General features: G+C 41.4%; 1 non-coding gene across 1 annotated transcript; it reads left to right on the top strand.

The window, feature by feature from the left end:
- Positions 1-16,571: 16,571 nt before the first annotated feature.
- On the top strand, positions 16,572-16,704 carry LOC122814626. Its single transcript, XR_006366842.1, has one exon. It is a non-coding gene; the product is annotated as a U4 spliceosomal RNA (small nuclear RNA).
- The last annotated feature ends 609 nt before the right edge of the window (positions 16,705-17,313 follow it).

Here is a 17,313-nt window from a genome sequence, read left to right as displayed (position 1 = left end):
GATGCCTTCTGTTTGTGAGGTATGGACTACAATGAGGGGGAATAAAATTCATTAACCCTGACATACTGTAGCTGCCACTGGTGTGATAAACACGTATTATTCAGACATCTTCTGTAGTGTTGGTTCTGCCAGAAGTCCTGTTGCAAAACACTCCTGTGACATAGGAATGTACATCTAGTATACCGAGTGTAGGTGGTACACAGTATGGGTGATAATGTCCTATGACCTGGCAAGGTTATGATATGCAGTGTGACATCAACCATACTGCCATCTACATCTGTACTGCTGACATCACTTAAGTGATCAAGGTTCATGGCCTTCCAGACCAGACTCAGCAGGGTAGTAGTGAAGTACTTCCCATTATCAGTGGTGTCTCCCCCTTTGTGGGTTGTAATACCTGTTGGTGTGCACCATTCTATGTGTACACAACCTGACATGGAGCTATGTTTTACATGATGTGTATGTGCAGAGCATCTTGTTTTGCCATATGTGTATGATACAACCTGTGATGTGGGCAGGTCCCATTCAGACTGAGTGCAGCTTGTACCTGCATAGTTGTGGGTACAGGGCCCCTGTGGTGTACATGGATATATGCTTGTGTACCTGTTGGGGGGAAGGGTCCATGTGGCTATATGATTCAAGACCCTATCTGGATTGCTTATTCATGCTAAGCACTTGTTCAGGACTTGTAAACACTACGTAAGTTAATAATTACTATAGCACTCAATCTTCCTCATTACCTACAGGTAAGGGTAAGCAGGTTTTGTACATACATTTCTCACTTGTGTAGAGTAATGTAGCTCTTGTACTCACTTTCCTCACTTATCTAGGTGAATGTAGTTCTATATTTAGGCATGTCCAAGAGTCAACTGCCAGTGTTTTCACCTGTCTATCTGATGAATCTGGACATCTTGAGGCAATGTACACATTGCCTCATGTACACAGACAAGCCTCTCCGCCTACCACCCAACACTACAACCTGTGAGAGATGCACTCATCTAGCCAAACTGGAGGTAAAGGTCTCTCCAACCAAGCCTGACCCTGACTGCCATGTGGAGAAGGTACACAGTCGCACAACACCACACTCATCACATAAGTCTCACTGAATCTACCCCACCATTAACTGGGAAAACTACTCGTGTACCAACGCATTAGCTCAATGGTTTCTGGAATTCATAAACACCAATGCCCTGACTCAACATATCCACACACCCACCAGGGGCAACAATATCCTAGACCTAGTCATTACCAACATGAGTGACTGGTGCTCTACACTTCAAGCCAACTACTTGTTGGTCCGATCAGACCATGTGCTGAACACCGTTGATATCCACATCCCGCACCTACCCCCCATTAAGGGAACCACAGTATAATATGTCTACAAGGCCAACTACATGCTTCTTAAGACAGACGTGGTGGACGTCATGACACCCATGCAGATGGATAGTACTGTTACAACTGCTGAATCCTACACAAATGCACTCTATAAGCACTTACAGGAGTGCATGGCTTATGCTATCCCAAACAGAACCAGGACGCTATACTTCTAATTAACTAAACCAATCTAGTGGTCCCCTGCCATAAACATATTGTACTACAGGAGGAATACACCATTGCAAACGAGAGTACAATACCATGCATGGAGGAGATCCCTGGCCTGCCTCAGTAAGAAGGTGAGATCCCTTATAAGATCCTCCAAAGCTAGCTATGAAAACTATAATGCAACTAATACCAACAACCACAAAGCATTCTATAGCTATGTTACATATCTCGATGTCAACAACCAGATCTGCCCTGAGTTACAGCACAAAGGCATCAACATTACAGAAACAATTGATATTGGCAACATGCTGGCAGATCCCTCTCAAAGCTGCACACTCTAAAGGCAATATCACAGCATCCATGGGACCGGACAACATCCCAGGCTATGTTTTACATGAACTTCAGATCGTACTGTCTCCCCACCTACGCACCATGTTCAATACTAGTCTCACATTGGGCTTAGTGCCCCCTGAATGGCACACAGCAACAGTTAACCCACTCCACAAAGGTGATGCCACAATGGACCACGGGACCTATTTCCCTATAGGCCTGACTAGTCCGGTCTGCAAGGCTATGGTGCACATCATGGATCACTATCACAGAGACATTGGGTACCTCCCAACCTTTGACCCCTCCCTGTTTGGCATTGTTAAGGCCGGACCATGCCTCCTAAACCTGGTGGACTACTTAGAGACAGTTACCAAGGCATTAGATGAGAGTAAGGAGGTCCACACAGCCTACCTAGATCTCTCATAGGCTTTCAACACCATTCCTCCTTCTGGTATTATCAACATACCCATCCGCCTGAATATTAACCCCTACGCCATGTGATGGTTTGCAAAGTGGCTCACGGAAAGAACCCACACAGTGGGAGTTGCATACCCTAGGTCCGACTGTATACCAGTTACAACTGGCATCCCCCAGCACTCAGTCCTAGGACCCCTCATGTTCGGTATATACGTCTCTGATGTACAGACAAGCACAGGAGGGCTTTGGCTGAAAAGGTTTGCAGATGACTGCAAACTAGGGGACATAATTGTTTCCCCAGCTTTTACAGACATTCTCTGGAAGGGTTGTACTGAGACAGATACCTGGTGTTAATATCATGGCATCAAGCTGAATTCCTAAAAGTGCATAATCATCCCCTTTGGATATAACTAATTACCCATGGACTACCATATAGGTGCTAGTCCCCTACATACACAAAAGGTAATATGGGATCCGGGAACTCCAATAGATAGCAATCTCTCCTTCAATATCCATGATGACAAGGTGATTAGAATATCCTTCTACATGGCCCCCCTAATCTCTAATGGGTTCGCATCCATATCAGAGGGGCCATTGTGATTCTACACATGTCATATTAGACCCATTAAAGGATACAACATCCCATTTGGGATATACCTTACAAGACAACTGCAACAGCTTGGAAGACCACACCAATACCACACCAAGAGGATTACTGACCTCAAATAGATGACCTATGCAGCCCAACCTATGAAACTCCAGATGTACCCAGTTGCATACCATATACTCACAGGTAATCTCTGCTTGACATACAAGGCCCATGTCCAACCCTGTATTGCTAGATATGCTCCACCTAAACAGAAGCCCCTGAGAGCCACATGCTCTAGGGATATACACCTAACCACAATGATGAGTAGGACATGCTGGATGGATAGATTCCTGACCTGGACACCCCCTATGCTTTAGAACATGATTCCAATGTACATCAGGCAGGGCCCCTCACAAGCACTCTTCAAGTGAAACCTTGATGTGTGGATGGGAGACAGACATGTACTCCAGGGATCACTGCAGTGGCTCTGCTGGACAGAGGCACAGAGAACTATTGGCTCTGACATTCAGAGGCACAGGAAACCAACCTATGGGGGTGGTGAAAGCCAACACACACTAGCTAGGCTTACAGATACCCTTGGTAAGACAGCCTAGTACCTACCTTTGCACATATTACATGTCTTATGTGCATGGATAGTAAAATAGCTCTTCCATTTTACTTTGCTATCATGCTGATAAACTGTCGGCTCACTAAAAGACATATGTATCCTGTTATTGTGTATTGTAAATGCCAATTGACATAACTAATGTTTGCTTAACATTACAGTAATGCTATGTAGCTTGTAATACATATCTGCTACAATAATGTACATTACACAGTTATTGGCACAATATCCCACAATGCAAATCATACTTGCACAGTGGCCCAACCTTCCACATGTTATTCTCTGTAATACACCCATACATATGGCTACAGTTACAATATATCAACATATACTATCCCCTGTTATAGCACATACTTGTTGGACCAGCCCTGCCATTGACATTGGCTGGTGAGGAGTATTTATGTTTAAAGCCCTTATATAGCATTCCTTGTGGTGTATGCGATGTTTGCCTTGTGACCTACATCAGTACACACAAATACTACAAGCGTTACTATGCTCAACAATACATCACTACAAGACAACTGTTTCCACTATATGGATTGCGTGCACTTTAAATACTACAGAATAGTACTACATACACAGACATACTGACTGTTCTACATACCTTATTAGTAACCCCAGATGTCATTAACTGTTGATTCAATCCTTTTCGGTTTGTGTTTCAATGTTCTTTGTAGCGTTCCGCTGGTATATACGGATGGTTTGAATATGTGATAACACATCCTTTTCTAGTTACATATCGGTAACATGTGGTATCCTGTCCACCAATTGCTGTTCCAAAGTAGTTAACTGGATGCACATCAGCTGTGCAGCTACTCCATTAGCCGATACCATGGCAACAGTGGTGTATAAGTGAGTACTCCTTTTGGGCGTTGTCCGTTTGCCTTACTTTCAAGGGAGATGGCCTAGATGTGTTATTGCGATGTATTTCAACAGCTATATGGAGACACACAGAGATATATTAGCTTCATGACTTCCATGGACTCTGTGTAATGGCTAGATGATTTAGTTCTACATGTGAGTACAGCTGTTATATTTTGGAACAGTGCTACTTATGCAGGGTTTGTTTGTACTTGATACTTCTGCAGATGTTTAAGTCTGGCAAGGATGTTTGGCCAGCTCAAGGCCATATGGCTATGCATGAACTGTTATGTGGTGTACAGTGTTCTCACCAGACATCCTTGATTTGGTGTACAAGTGTAGCATACTGTGCTGTTACTCACTAACTGCTAACACATCCTGGTGTACGCACAAACCTCTGTAACAGGATTAGTGCAAACAAACCCTATTACATCAGCAGCTCTTCCATTGTATAACAGCAGCTATTTCACATTGGGCCATGTTAGTGTGTCTCTGACAAGGTATGTTAAGGCTTCTGCAGATGTGAATGATTTGTGATGTTATTACAGTTTGTATTGTAATATGTTTGGGTGTGGGGGTGATGTTGGTGGGTGTGCTTAGCAGATGCAGGTGTGTAGGAACTGCTTTTCTACATAATCGCTATGTGCATGAAGGTTCCTTCCCTATTTGAACACCTGTCCTTTTGTGGACTAATACAATGGTAATTGCAGGCTGATTCATTAAGACACTGTTATGTGGTTCCTGTATAGCATGCAGGTAATGTTAGTCCTTGAATCCCTTTGGTAATACATCTGAATGTAATAACGTGTTGCTACATGATAGCTGTGTATTTCTGTCATAGGTATTTGCAGCCATCGCAGTTGTGTTGGTGACTGACCCTCTTTGGCTAGGGTTGCCACCTTTTCATAAGGCCATAGTGGAACCTTTTCGGGAAACACATCTGATTTTACAGGCTGACACAAACCCACAGTCAGTACAAGGGATAGAACTTTCCTTTCTTGCCTAATTATAAGCTTATTCTTGTAGCAGTTTAGTTGCTTATCCTGTTTTCTGTAACATGTAGGTATTTTAGATACAGAAATAACTACTGTATGCAACTATTACAGTACATATGGAACATAATTATGTTCTACAATCCCAGGACATTTGCCACGTTTAATATATTTGGTCAGGACATAACTGCCCAAAGTGGGACAGGTGGTAATCATTGTCTCATGTCCATAGCACATATTTGTAATAGTGTATAGGCATATACTCTCCATATCCTTTGTTCATAAAGGTCGGTAGTGGCGGAATGTGTAATTGCTGTGGTCTATGTTATACACATATATGAACATTTCAACCACTGTATACGGGAGACCTACGGAATCCCGAAACCACAGTGTTCCAAAGCACACAGTACCGGGACCAGACTCCCATACCCCACATTACCGACATCGACAGGAACTCGCGAAGGTAACATGAACATTGAACACACACATGCACACACAGACACACTGCTACCCAACACATCCAAACAAACCATCCCACACTACGTACGAACAGGTGGCCAAGCCCCCCTATACCCCACATGTAGGTGTCTGCGCCCCCCACACAATCCCCATACTTTAATATTCTACATCCTAGGTCACGCAAACAGACGCACAAAGCTAACCCACAACCACACATTACAGTCCCCCAAGAACACACACCACACACAGAACACACACTTACACACACTACAGCCCTAAGAAACACATGTACACACAGTAACCTACCCAAACCGCAACACCAGAAGCACTGACTAACTGTCCATTAACATCGTGAGATTACACCTCGTGCATCTGGTGTTTCGGTACTGTGTTCTTTCGGACCTTAAGCCTTGGGATTATGCGTGTCGGTATGTAAAGCAGTTGGTATGTGGTAGGTATCCCATCTATATGTACCTCCATGGTTATGTAGATGCTGTTAACCTATCTATATATCTACATATATATGTATATCCCCATATATCGACATATCTCTCTCTCTCTCTCTCTCTCTCTCTCTCTCTATATATATATATATATATATATATATATATATATATATATATGATGTGTGTGTGTGTATATATATATATATATATATATATATATATATATATATATATATATATATATATATATATATATACACGACTGCCATTGGTACATCTCAGGTAGCTTAGTGGTATGTTATTGTGATGAATGTGTACATGGTTACGTGTTCTAATCCTGGCAGTGCTATCTTACCTCTCAGAGCAGGCACTGGTAGTGCAAGGGTGATTAATGCACATTTCAGCAGTTGTGTGTTCCACGTGTTTATTATTCTGTGGAGAACTACCTTAAAATGCAAGCTGTGTTTAAGGTATACTATGTAACATGTACACATCTGTAAAGATTCCTGTCAGGGATACTCCCCCTTATTTGGAACTACATCTCTGATTACATTATACAAAACCCCTCACTGACACTCCAGTGAATCCTTGCAGAGTGTGTGGTGAACAGTAGCTACATCCCAGGGGTCCCGCAAGTGGCTCTGCTCCACAGAGGGACAGTTAGTTGATCGATGGGGTGGCAACAGCAGACACGTTTTGCCTATGCTTATGAGTAGCCTCGGCGGTTGGGCATGTACCTACCTATGTATCTATGAACCTGTACATACAGTATGGACACATGATGATAGCTTAATTTACTGTTCAGGTATTGACTTACCTTGTGCAATGGCGGTTGTGTGTACAATAGTTGAGGGCTACCTATGTAGGATGCACACAGTAGACCACCTATATATGACAATTTACAGGTGGTCGTGTGTGTGTGCCATCCTTGTTTGCTGTGTGTGCAGGTGGAGAAGGGTGTCAGTCCATGAGTGCCTACACTGTCAATGTGTGTGCTATACGTTCCCTCTTTGCCAAGGCATGGGCATACTGGGCATGCCTCTGTCTGCCTACTGGGGCTAGCACAGGGAGTTCATGGTCTGAGTCCCACAGTGCCTGTGGATCCCTTGGCAATGCTGGTGGGCTGTGACGGCCTTCACCATTTTGTCCCTACTGCAGATGTTTCCACAGGATCATATTGTGTAGCATGGCACATACTATGAAGATGTGGGCACACATTCCTGGAGAGTACTGCAAGGCTCCACCAGATATGTCCAAGCAACAGAACCATGATTTCAGCATCTTAAACATGCGCTCTATGATGATTCTGGTTTCTGCGTGTGCCTCATTATGGTGCTCTTGCGTGGTTGTGTGTGCATTTCTGACGGGAGTCATCATCCATTGTTCCAGTGCATAGCCAGCATCCCCCATCAGGTGGCCATATGGGATGTCCCCCCTGGCAAATACCTGATACAGCTGTGAGGCATGCCAGATGTGGGAGTCATGATAGCTTCCAGGGTTGCCAGCACACACATCCATGATAATGCCCTGGGCATTGCATGCGACCTGGCAGTTAATGGAGGGGAATCCCTTGTGGTTTATGTAGTGCCTACCCTGCTCACCAGGTGGTGACTAGATGTGTATGTGCATGCAGTCTATTGCACCCAGTACCTCCGGGTAGTCTGCCACATGGTGGAAGACACACATATTGCTGGCCAACTCCTCCTGCTTTCGAGGAAAGTATATGTGCTCATTGGCATGTGGCAACATGGCATCCAGGAACTGGTGGAGTACCCTGGATGCTGATGCCTGTGAGATCCCCATGATATCCCCAGTTGGCCTTTGGAAGATACCTGTGGCTAGTATTCTCAAGCTTACACATACCTTCGTGTCCACTGGGATGGGTTCCCCTCTGTTGCTTCTGGCTCTGAGGCATGGCTGGCACAGCTCAACAAGTTGCTGTATGATGTCCCTGTCCACCCTGTGACATTCTACTATCTCCAGATCATGTAGCCCCTGGTAGGTTACCCTGGGTCTGAACACTCGTCTCCTCCTGCACTGACTGAGATGGTTGTCAACATCATCCTCCACACCACCGTCAGTCTCCAACACTTGCTGGTGAATCAAAGCTATGGCAGCCCCTAACATATACATATTAAAAGTTCCCTGTCTGTATACACCAATGGTGCAGTGTGTCTGGGAATACACAAGTGTGTGTGTGGGGCTTTCACACCTTATACTATTGTGCAATGGATGATGCTGGTGTAATTGGGTGTGTTTATGCTATTCCAGCTGCAGAGTATCTTAATTATTGGTTTTACAGCAGGTACTGCTATTGTGGGGCCTTTGGTGATGACTTACGCTTGTCTGCTATGATTCATCTATTGCCCTTTACTTCTATTTTCAACCCGATTCACCCCCCATTGTCAGGCATGCATCCAGCTGCCACCTTTCTTGTTTTGTGCTTCCACAACCCAGGATTGTGTTGGGAAATGTGTTATGTAGCTGATCTACTGCAAGTTTACTTTGTTCTGCTGTAACAGTTCTATTTTCTTTGCTGTACAGCATCTCCCCTTTCCTGTTCTGCAGGTAGCTGCTAGCAGCCTTGTTAGCTGTTGTCTATGGCCTACTGTGAGTTTCTAGATGTTACTTACTCATTTGTACTCCAATTATCATGCTGTAGCATTTCCTTATTGTCTTCCGCTTTCCTGTTTCAGTTGTGGTGCGTGTCGCACACAACCGTTTACCGGGTTTTGTGCGCGTTTTCATCCACATTCACATGAGCTTTCAGTTATCTTGTGTGCTCTCAGCTAAGCAAAGCTATGGCTACTTCCACACCTCTATCCTGCGGCTTTGCTTAGCAACACACAACACGGATTAGCAATGATCCAATGTGCTTAAAGCTACGGTGGCGCGCCCCTCTCTTGATGTTATGTTTACTTCCAGGCCACTCCTCGGTGTTGTAATGCTACACCATGTGGTACATCCTTATGCTGGCAGGGCATTTGCGATTCAGTATTACTTGACTCATTTGCATGGCATTCACTGCTCATTCCTAGTTACCGCATGGAACACTGTCACAGACCCTTAGCAACCCTTGTGCCATGGTTGTGGTGTAGCATGCATGCCATTGACTATTATGGGGATATCATGAATTACATTACATTACAGTTTTATGACATCTAAATATATTTTCCTTGTGATCCCATTTAAGCACCAATGCATTGCGGTTTTACTTTGCGTTGGTGTGGCCATGACATTAAATGCTATTTTTTATATGTTGTGCATGTTGTTTTATGCCATTGGCTATATATTTAGCCATTGGTATATAGTAACATTATAATACGTAAGTTTGGTCCACTTTCATGGCTCTGATTTTATGTTTGACAAAATGTAAACCGTTTTTTTTTTGGTTTACATTTCTACATGCTTATGCTATGCCTGCACAACTTCATGAATCGCTATATACCTTCATTTGCATGCTACACTGCTGCGCATGGGGTATTTAGCATACATGCACTGGGAGCTGTGCAGCTCTGGTGTATGCTGGTAGTGCACGTGGAAACAGCTCTTACCTGAATCACTCGACGGCCACATTTGGTGCTAGATCTCCAACGTTACTCCTGCGTCTGGCGCAAGCTTCATGAATCCCGGGGACTGTTTTGGAATCTATCTCTACCTACACAGACAGATTCTAAAGGACCTTGAGTAGCTTTACCAGACAGTTTCTGCCATGAAGTTTTGCTACCTTCAGTTTTGAATTTCAAGCTCACCACAGGTATGACATCATACTAAGTGGTGGGGTACAATATATGCTTTCCCTTACAATGCCAAAGGTGGAAAGTTATTGCGACAAGCAAAGTAGTGAGTCAGTACTGAGAAGTAGAAACATTATCACATCTCCACCTATATGCTTAGCCTGTCTGCAATACCATTTTTTTTTCCCTGAGGCTGTGTAGCACTAAAGTACCACCTGTATGACGGAGTTAACAATCCATGCATTGCATGGGTAATATAACAAGGCTGTCATGCACACATTCCTGCCATATAAACAATAGAACAGACATGCTGTGTGCTGTTCTTAGGGACCCACAATCCAGAAGTGCAAGAAAGTAAAATCCCTGAAATGTCCCACTGTAAACTGGGGATGACTCACAAAATACACTGTAGCAGAAGCTTGAGACCACTGGTTAACTCCTCACCAGTGTCCCTCTTCTAGCAGAGTAACTCCACCTGTACATGGGATTCTCAGCCTCTTAAAGCAAGAAATCTGGACAAAGCCTGACAAAATGGGGGGACAAATGACCAAAAATAGGGACATATTTTAATTTTAAATATTATTCTTATAAACTTAGAAGTTGGCCACGGTGGTGCAGCATTTAACGTTGTCGCCTCATAGCAAGAGTTTTTTTGGTTCAATTCTCAATTGGAGCACCTTCTGTGTAGAGTCTACATGTCCTCTCTGTGGTTCAGTGAGCTTTGAAGATATGCAGGTAGGTGCATGAGTATGTGTGTGCCTTCTGTGAAGGTTGTGTGCTGGGCTGGCAAATTGACACTGTAAAAACTCTACTGCCAATCAATAGCGGACTGGTGATCCACTGTGGTGACTTCTAACAGGGAAAAGCCGAAAGACATTCCTTGCATTGCTTTTATAAACTCAGAAAGTTGCTACATTAACAGAGATTATTTTAACATGCATTTTCTGAAGGATTTGAAGTCTGAAACTCAAATGTATGCCATTATTTAGTGACTTCAATCCTCCGATCATCCCGGTGATTTGCCAGAAAAACAAAAATTTTAGTAGAAGCAGACCAAAAATATGAGCCAAACATGTGGACAGTCTGCAAAAATCTGTACAGTTGAGAGGTATACATTGAACAAATAACTAGCATAGCTGGATGGCTGGTCACATACTCTTAGGAAACAACATGCTCTCTCTCTTTTTATAAATTAAATAAAACAAAATAAGAAAGTGGACACTAGTAACAAATTTGCTCCCAGAGATACATTAAAGCAGAGGGACCAGTGAAAGCCTGATACACCGGAGCTGTCACGGGACTCTGCTCACAAGACTTCCACCAGACGACTGACCCAAAGTGGTCCTCCTCCTCTTTTAGGCTTAACCCTCCACAAGAGGTAAGTGAGAATTTATGAATTAGATTCAGGAAATTTAGAAAAACATCGGTATTGTCTCATTTTGAATTCTGTAACAGCTGTTTTGCACTTTGAACTGCACGTTCTGCTAAACCCTTTGACTGTGGGTGCTCAGGACTACTCATAACATGAATAAAGTCCCACTCTTCAGCAAATCTCTTGAACTGCTGACTTGTAAACTATGCACCATTGTCAGAAATAACTTTGTGCAGACTACCATGGACAGAAAAATGTGTCTTCAACTTACTAATGACAGTACTGGACATGAGATTAGGAAGTAGGTCAATCTAGAACCAATTTGAATAAGAGTCTACTAACTCCAAGTAATGCTGACCATTCCATTTGAAAATATCAACTACTGTCAACCAAAGTAGTTCAGGAATCTGGTTTACCTGAAGTGGTTCTTTCTATTGATGTGGCTTAGTACTATTACATATAGAACAAGATGAAAGTACTTTTTCAATGTCTCTTGATGCAAAAGGTCAAAATACTAGTCCTCTCACCCTTCTTTTGGTAGAATCAGTTCCTGAGTGGCTATGATGTAATATGTTAATATATTCTTGTTGCAAGGATTTTGCAACAATCACTTTTGGACCTTTCATGATGATACCATTGTCTGACAAAATCTCATGTCTGTAGGGAAAATATTGTTGAACTTGTAGTGGTAAACACGTTTGCTTTGATGGCCATCTTCGACTGATAATGTGGTTGGTCTTCTGCAGAACTGGATCTGAAGCTGTATGAGTTCTAAGCTCATCAAGACATGTGAAAGAAAAATTCCTCACTTCCATGACTTCAAAATCAGGTTTCTCATTTTCATGCCGTTCAGTGTTTTTTTCTGGGTAATCTGGATAAATTATAAGCACGATAAAGAAGTTTGCCTTTTATGTAAACAAGACTGAAATTATACTTCTGCAATTTCCACATCATGCATTGCAATCTACCAGGAGCTGTGTGCATAGGCTTTCTCAAAATAATTACTAGAGTTTCGTGGTTAGTCTCATTTTGAATAGGTCGAACATAAATATAACCATGGAAATTTGAACATGAAAACACAATTGCTAGTTCTTTCTCTATCCAATCATATTGCAACTTGGTTTGGGTTAGAGTTCTCGAAGCATGGGCTACTGGTCTACCCTCTTGAAGAATGACTGCATCAAGACCAAATTTCAAAGCATCACAAGAAAGAGTAACTGGTTTGTGACCATCATAGTATCAGGACATCAAATGCTCTTTGGTGATGTTCTAACCATGACCAGGTTACATCTTTGCATGTCAGCTCTCTTAGTGGTGCTGAAAGTTTTCTCAAATCTGGAATGAACTTGCCTATGTAGTTGACCATGCCAAGAAAATGTTGTAGGGATTGGGCATTGTCTGGAGCTGGCATCTCAAGAATTACTGATTGCTTGGAAGGATCTGGTCATAAGCCTGAACTAGTAAACAAATGACCAACATAAGTAATTTCTTGTAGCCTGAATTTACACGTCTGAGGATTCAGCTTAAGATTCATTTTACAAGCTCATTCCAGAATGTGCCTGAGGTTTCTATCATGTACAACTTCACCATTGCCTCCTTCCAGAATATCATCTACTATAATAGCACACTGATAGGGAGAAAATAATTGTTCCATTGCACGCTGAAAGACTTCACTGGCAGAATTTATCCCATATGGAATTCTCAAAAATCTGTACCTGCCAAAAGGTGTACCAAAAGTCGTTAGTAATGAAGATTTTTGGTCAAGCAAAATTTGTCAAAATGAGCTTTTTGCATCTAAGACAGAAAAAAAACAGTGGCATTTTGCATAAGAGCAGCAACTTCTTTGACTGTATTCATTTGATGATGAGGTCATTCTAGTGCTTTGTTCAAGTCTCGTGGATCAATACATATTCCAATATCATCTAAGCTTTTCTTATGAACTATCATGGAGGATACCCATTCACTTGGTTCTTCTACTGGGCAAATTACTCCTTGCTGCACCATTCTGTCTAACTCGGCTTTGCCTCTATTCTGCATAGCTACTGGAACTTTACTAGCTGGTCTGATAACCGGGCTGACTTCAGGGTCTAACTTCATAGAGTACACAACTGGGAGTTTGCCTAAGTTGTCTTGGAAAAGAACAGCATAGGTAGAAAAAAATAATAGAAATTAGAGCAGTTGTCTCTCAAGCTTACATGGTGGACTTCCTTATTAAATGAAAGCAGTCAAATTTTCACACTGTCTCTGAGGCCTAATAATGACTACATGTGCCTTTTGACTATGTAAAATTGCAAGTCATAGCTGTTCCCAGCAGAGTATAAAGAAAGCACTACTGAGCCTTCAGCTTGAATTTCTTTACCACCATAAGCAACAAGCTTCACACACTTTGCCAAATCAGGTTTCTCACTAGCTTTTACTCTAGCAAATGTTTCAGCTGACATAATATTGCACTTTGAACCAGTATCAACTTTGAGCTCTATGGGTTTCCCATTAATCCAAACAGTACAAATACTTCATTCTTTGCCCACAGATCTACTGCATTGACTGTTTCAACAATCACAGATACACTGTCAACATAAAAAGTAGGGTCACAGCTTTCCAATTTATCAAATTAACTCTTGGAATGTTCTCTTTGGCTAAAAGAATGGACCTCTTTTGATTACAAATCCTTTGCAAATTATTCCACTTGTTACATTTGTGCCAAAGCTGACCAAAAGCTAAGCACTGTTCTCTTTCAGACTTATGATTACCACCACAATTATAAAAGTTGACTATGAGGCTAGGTGAGGGCACGTGCTTTGAGTTTGCTGACTCACTCTTGTGCTTCACTAAGCATGTCCACTTTACAGAGCATGCCTTAGAATTTTCTAGAAAGGTTCTGGGTTTGATTGAAGTTGCCTCACCCTTTGGGCCTGTATCTTTTAACCATGTGCTGCATACTATCAACATTAGCTTTGGAAAGTGCCATAAGCGTGCATTTCTCATTTGTAAGCATGTTTGTGTGCTTTTCTGTGAGCTTGTGTATTTGACAAATCCCTATGGCCTTATTCAGTGTTAAGCTACTGTCTAGAAGTAAAATCTTTCTCACTGCATCATCTTTAATAATACACACACGCCTGTCTTTTATCAACTCATCCCTTAAATCACCAAATCTGCATGTTTTAGCCTTATTTCTCAAGTCAGTTATATATGCTGCAAAAGTTTCACCATGCTTTTGATCTCTAGTCTAAAATATGTGCCTTTCCATTGTAATGTTCATTTGGGGGTTATACATTTCTTTAAATTTATGTTTTAAACACTCTGGGTCTTCCCTTGTTTCAGCTGGTACCACTGTATGGTGGTTTTCCCCCTCCCTGCATACATAATAGCAGGTACATACACAAATGAATGTTATCTTTCAATGGCTTCTGAACCAGCTAAATGAAGCAGAATAAATGCCTTTTTACATGCATCTTTGTCAGAAAATGCAGTCTGTATGAAAATATTGTATTCTTGCTTAAATACTCTCCAGTTTTCTGCAGTATTATTATCAAATACAAGTGGAGCAGGTCTGCAAAATCCTTCTGCAATGCCAACAAATTATGATTAAACACAATGCAAAATATGGCCCTTGTAATTATGTATGAACATGCACATACACCAGGTACTTGTAGCACCATTCAAATGCACAATAAACTCTTTGAAATACTGTACTTTGTGAAATATTCTTTGAAATGGCTGTATTTTGCAAAATAACTGAACTATAATACTGCATAAACTTGCAAACGCCTTGTACACCGGATATTTCAGATAGCTTTAGTTAATGTGAAAAAGTAGCACATAGTGAAAAAAATACAATAATTTTCCCTGTTTTATAAATTTTATGTGATTCGGATATCGTTTCAACCACTTTCGTGACTATTTTGAATATTTTGATCAATATGTCACAGTCTGGGACTTTTCGTTTAACTAGAAATTTGTTTTGAGCATTCTGGGTGCTTCGTTTTATATTTGTTGAGTAAAAAATCATTTAAGTGAGTTTCAGTACATGGAATTTGTTTCTGACATGTTTGCGAGTCATTTGAGCAGTACGGATGATCCAGACCTGCAGTTTCAACTGTGTGCTTCATGATCTTGACTTTGGATCCCATTCTGACACCATGTTGCTCATCTTATATAGCTAGTTAAGACAAAGAGGCTCAGGTGTTTGTTTATATACTTTATTACATACAAACACAACAGGATGGATAGCAGCAACATAAAATATAAACAAACTAACTGACTGACTACTACACATACATACATGCTTATACCTCTGCAGCTTACTACAAAATGGCAGCCTTGCTTGCACATGCTAGGTATTTATATACATATGCCTACTAACTAGAAAGCTACTTAAAGGTACATACACACTCTGATCTACAGAGTTCACCTGAGATCTAAGGTAGTTGGTGAAGCTGTCCCATATGTCGAGGATAAAATGAAAGTTGACAACATTAGATAAAGAAGTTATGTACTTACCATAACATTCCATCTGTGTTGTCCATTTTCATTTATGCTAGACTCCCTTCCCTCCACCCCCCTGCCATTGAATTCTTAGTGGAATGGACAGCTAACATAATTGCTGATGACATAAGCATATAGTTACAGAAATGGTCTCTAAGAATGCTTGGGGTTTCTTTTGTTCTTTCTTTCTTTCTGTCTTCTGCAAACTTGATCTGAGGTAACTAGGAGAGGAGCATTAAGGTAAGTGTTAAGCTCGAGTGTTTTTGGTGATCACAAGCTGTAGTAATGGCCAAGTTGCTTCAGATGCTCGGAACCGAACCCATATGCCGAGGATAACGGAAAATGGACAGCACAGATGTAACGTTATGGTAAGTACATAACTTCTTTTTTCACATTGTCACTTCACATCATCTGCCCTCACTTCTTACTATCTCTGCACTCATTTAACTCAACTTGACCTGTTACTGCCAGAAGAGTTCAGCAGAAAAGATATTTACATAAATAATCCCAGCATGCATCATGCAAGTCACATTTATAAAAAACTAGATAACATTTTATATACTTTAGCATCTCAAAATTTGTAGCACTAAGTGGGAAATATAAAAAGCATGTTATATTGCCTTTTCATGGTTGTAACGATTATTGGAGGATTTACTTATCACATTATTAATATTAATTTCTGCAATAACCAACTTCTGTCTAGCTCTCTTTTTGTTAGCTTTGCACAGTGGCAGTATCATAGCCAATTAGGTTTATCCAAGGCGTGATTATTGCTAATTGAAAACTTGTCTCAATACCCTGCTAACTGGCTTTAGTCAGCATAACAATTTTTTTAGGTCTCCACAGAGACCTGTTTATGCTGGTTAAAATGAAGAGTATTAACTTTCTGAAAACAAACTTGTGAAAATGATTGTCTCGTTATGATTTGTTCAACTGCATTGTATTTCATAGCCTATTATGAAGTCAAATGAAATATCAGTGTCCCTGATATTCCATTTCATTTCCTTTAAGACAAACCCTGTTCCACTGCATTGTCTTAGTCAGCATATCATAAAATTATATAGCAATAACCCATGGCTGGGTATGAATAAATCCAGCATTACAGACATGCAGCTATGGGTTATTGCTATTATACAATGACATTGTTAAAGAAAAAAAAAACATATTTTTCTTAAATAATGTCCTTGTATAACAGCACCATGGTGTTCTTCTGCTTTAATTCAGGCATTACTGATAGACTTAGCAAACTGAATGTAAACACGTTCATTGTAAGATGGGTTGCCAAATGGCTCACAAACTAGACACACACTATTAAAGTGGGTTACTCCACATCAACCAGCAGACCTGTTAGCAGCAGGGTGCCACAGGGATCAGTATTGGACCCTACTGTTTGCTATATTCTTCTCAGAAGTTCAGGTCAAAACTAAGGAGTTGTGGCTGACCAAGTTTGCAGATGTC

Source organism: Protopterus annectens, chromosome 10.part0 (genome assembly GCF_019279795.1).
Source record: "Protopterus annectens isolate FY-2018-M chromosome 10.part0, PAN1.0, whole genome shotgun sequence".
NCBI lineage: Eukaryota > Metazoa > Chordata > Ceratodontiformes > Protopteridae > Protopterus > Protopterus annectens.
This window is presented reverse-complemented; position numbering and strand designations above follow the sequence as displayed.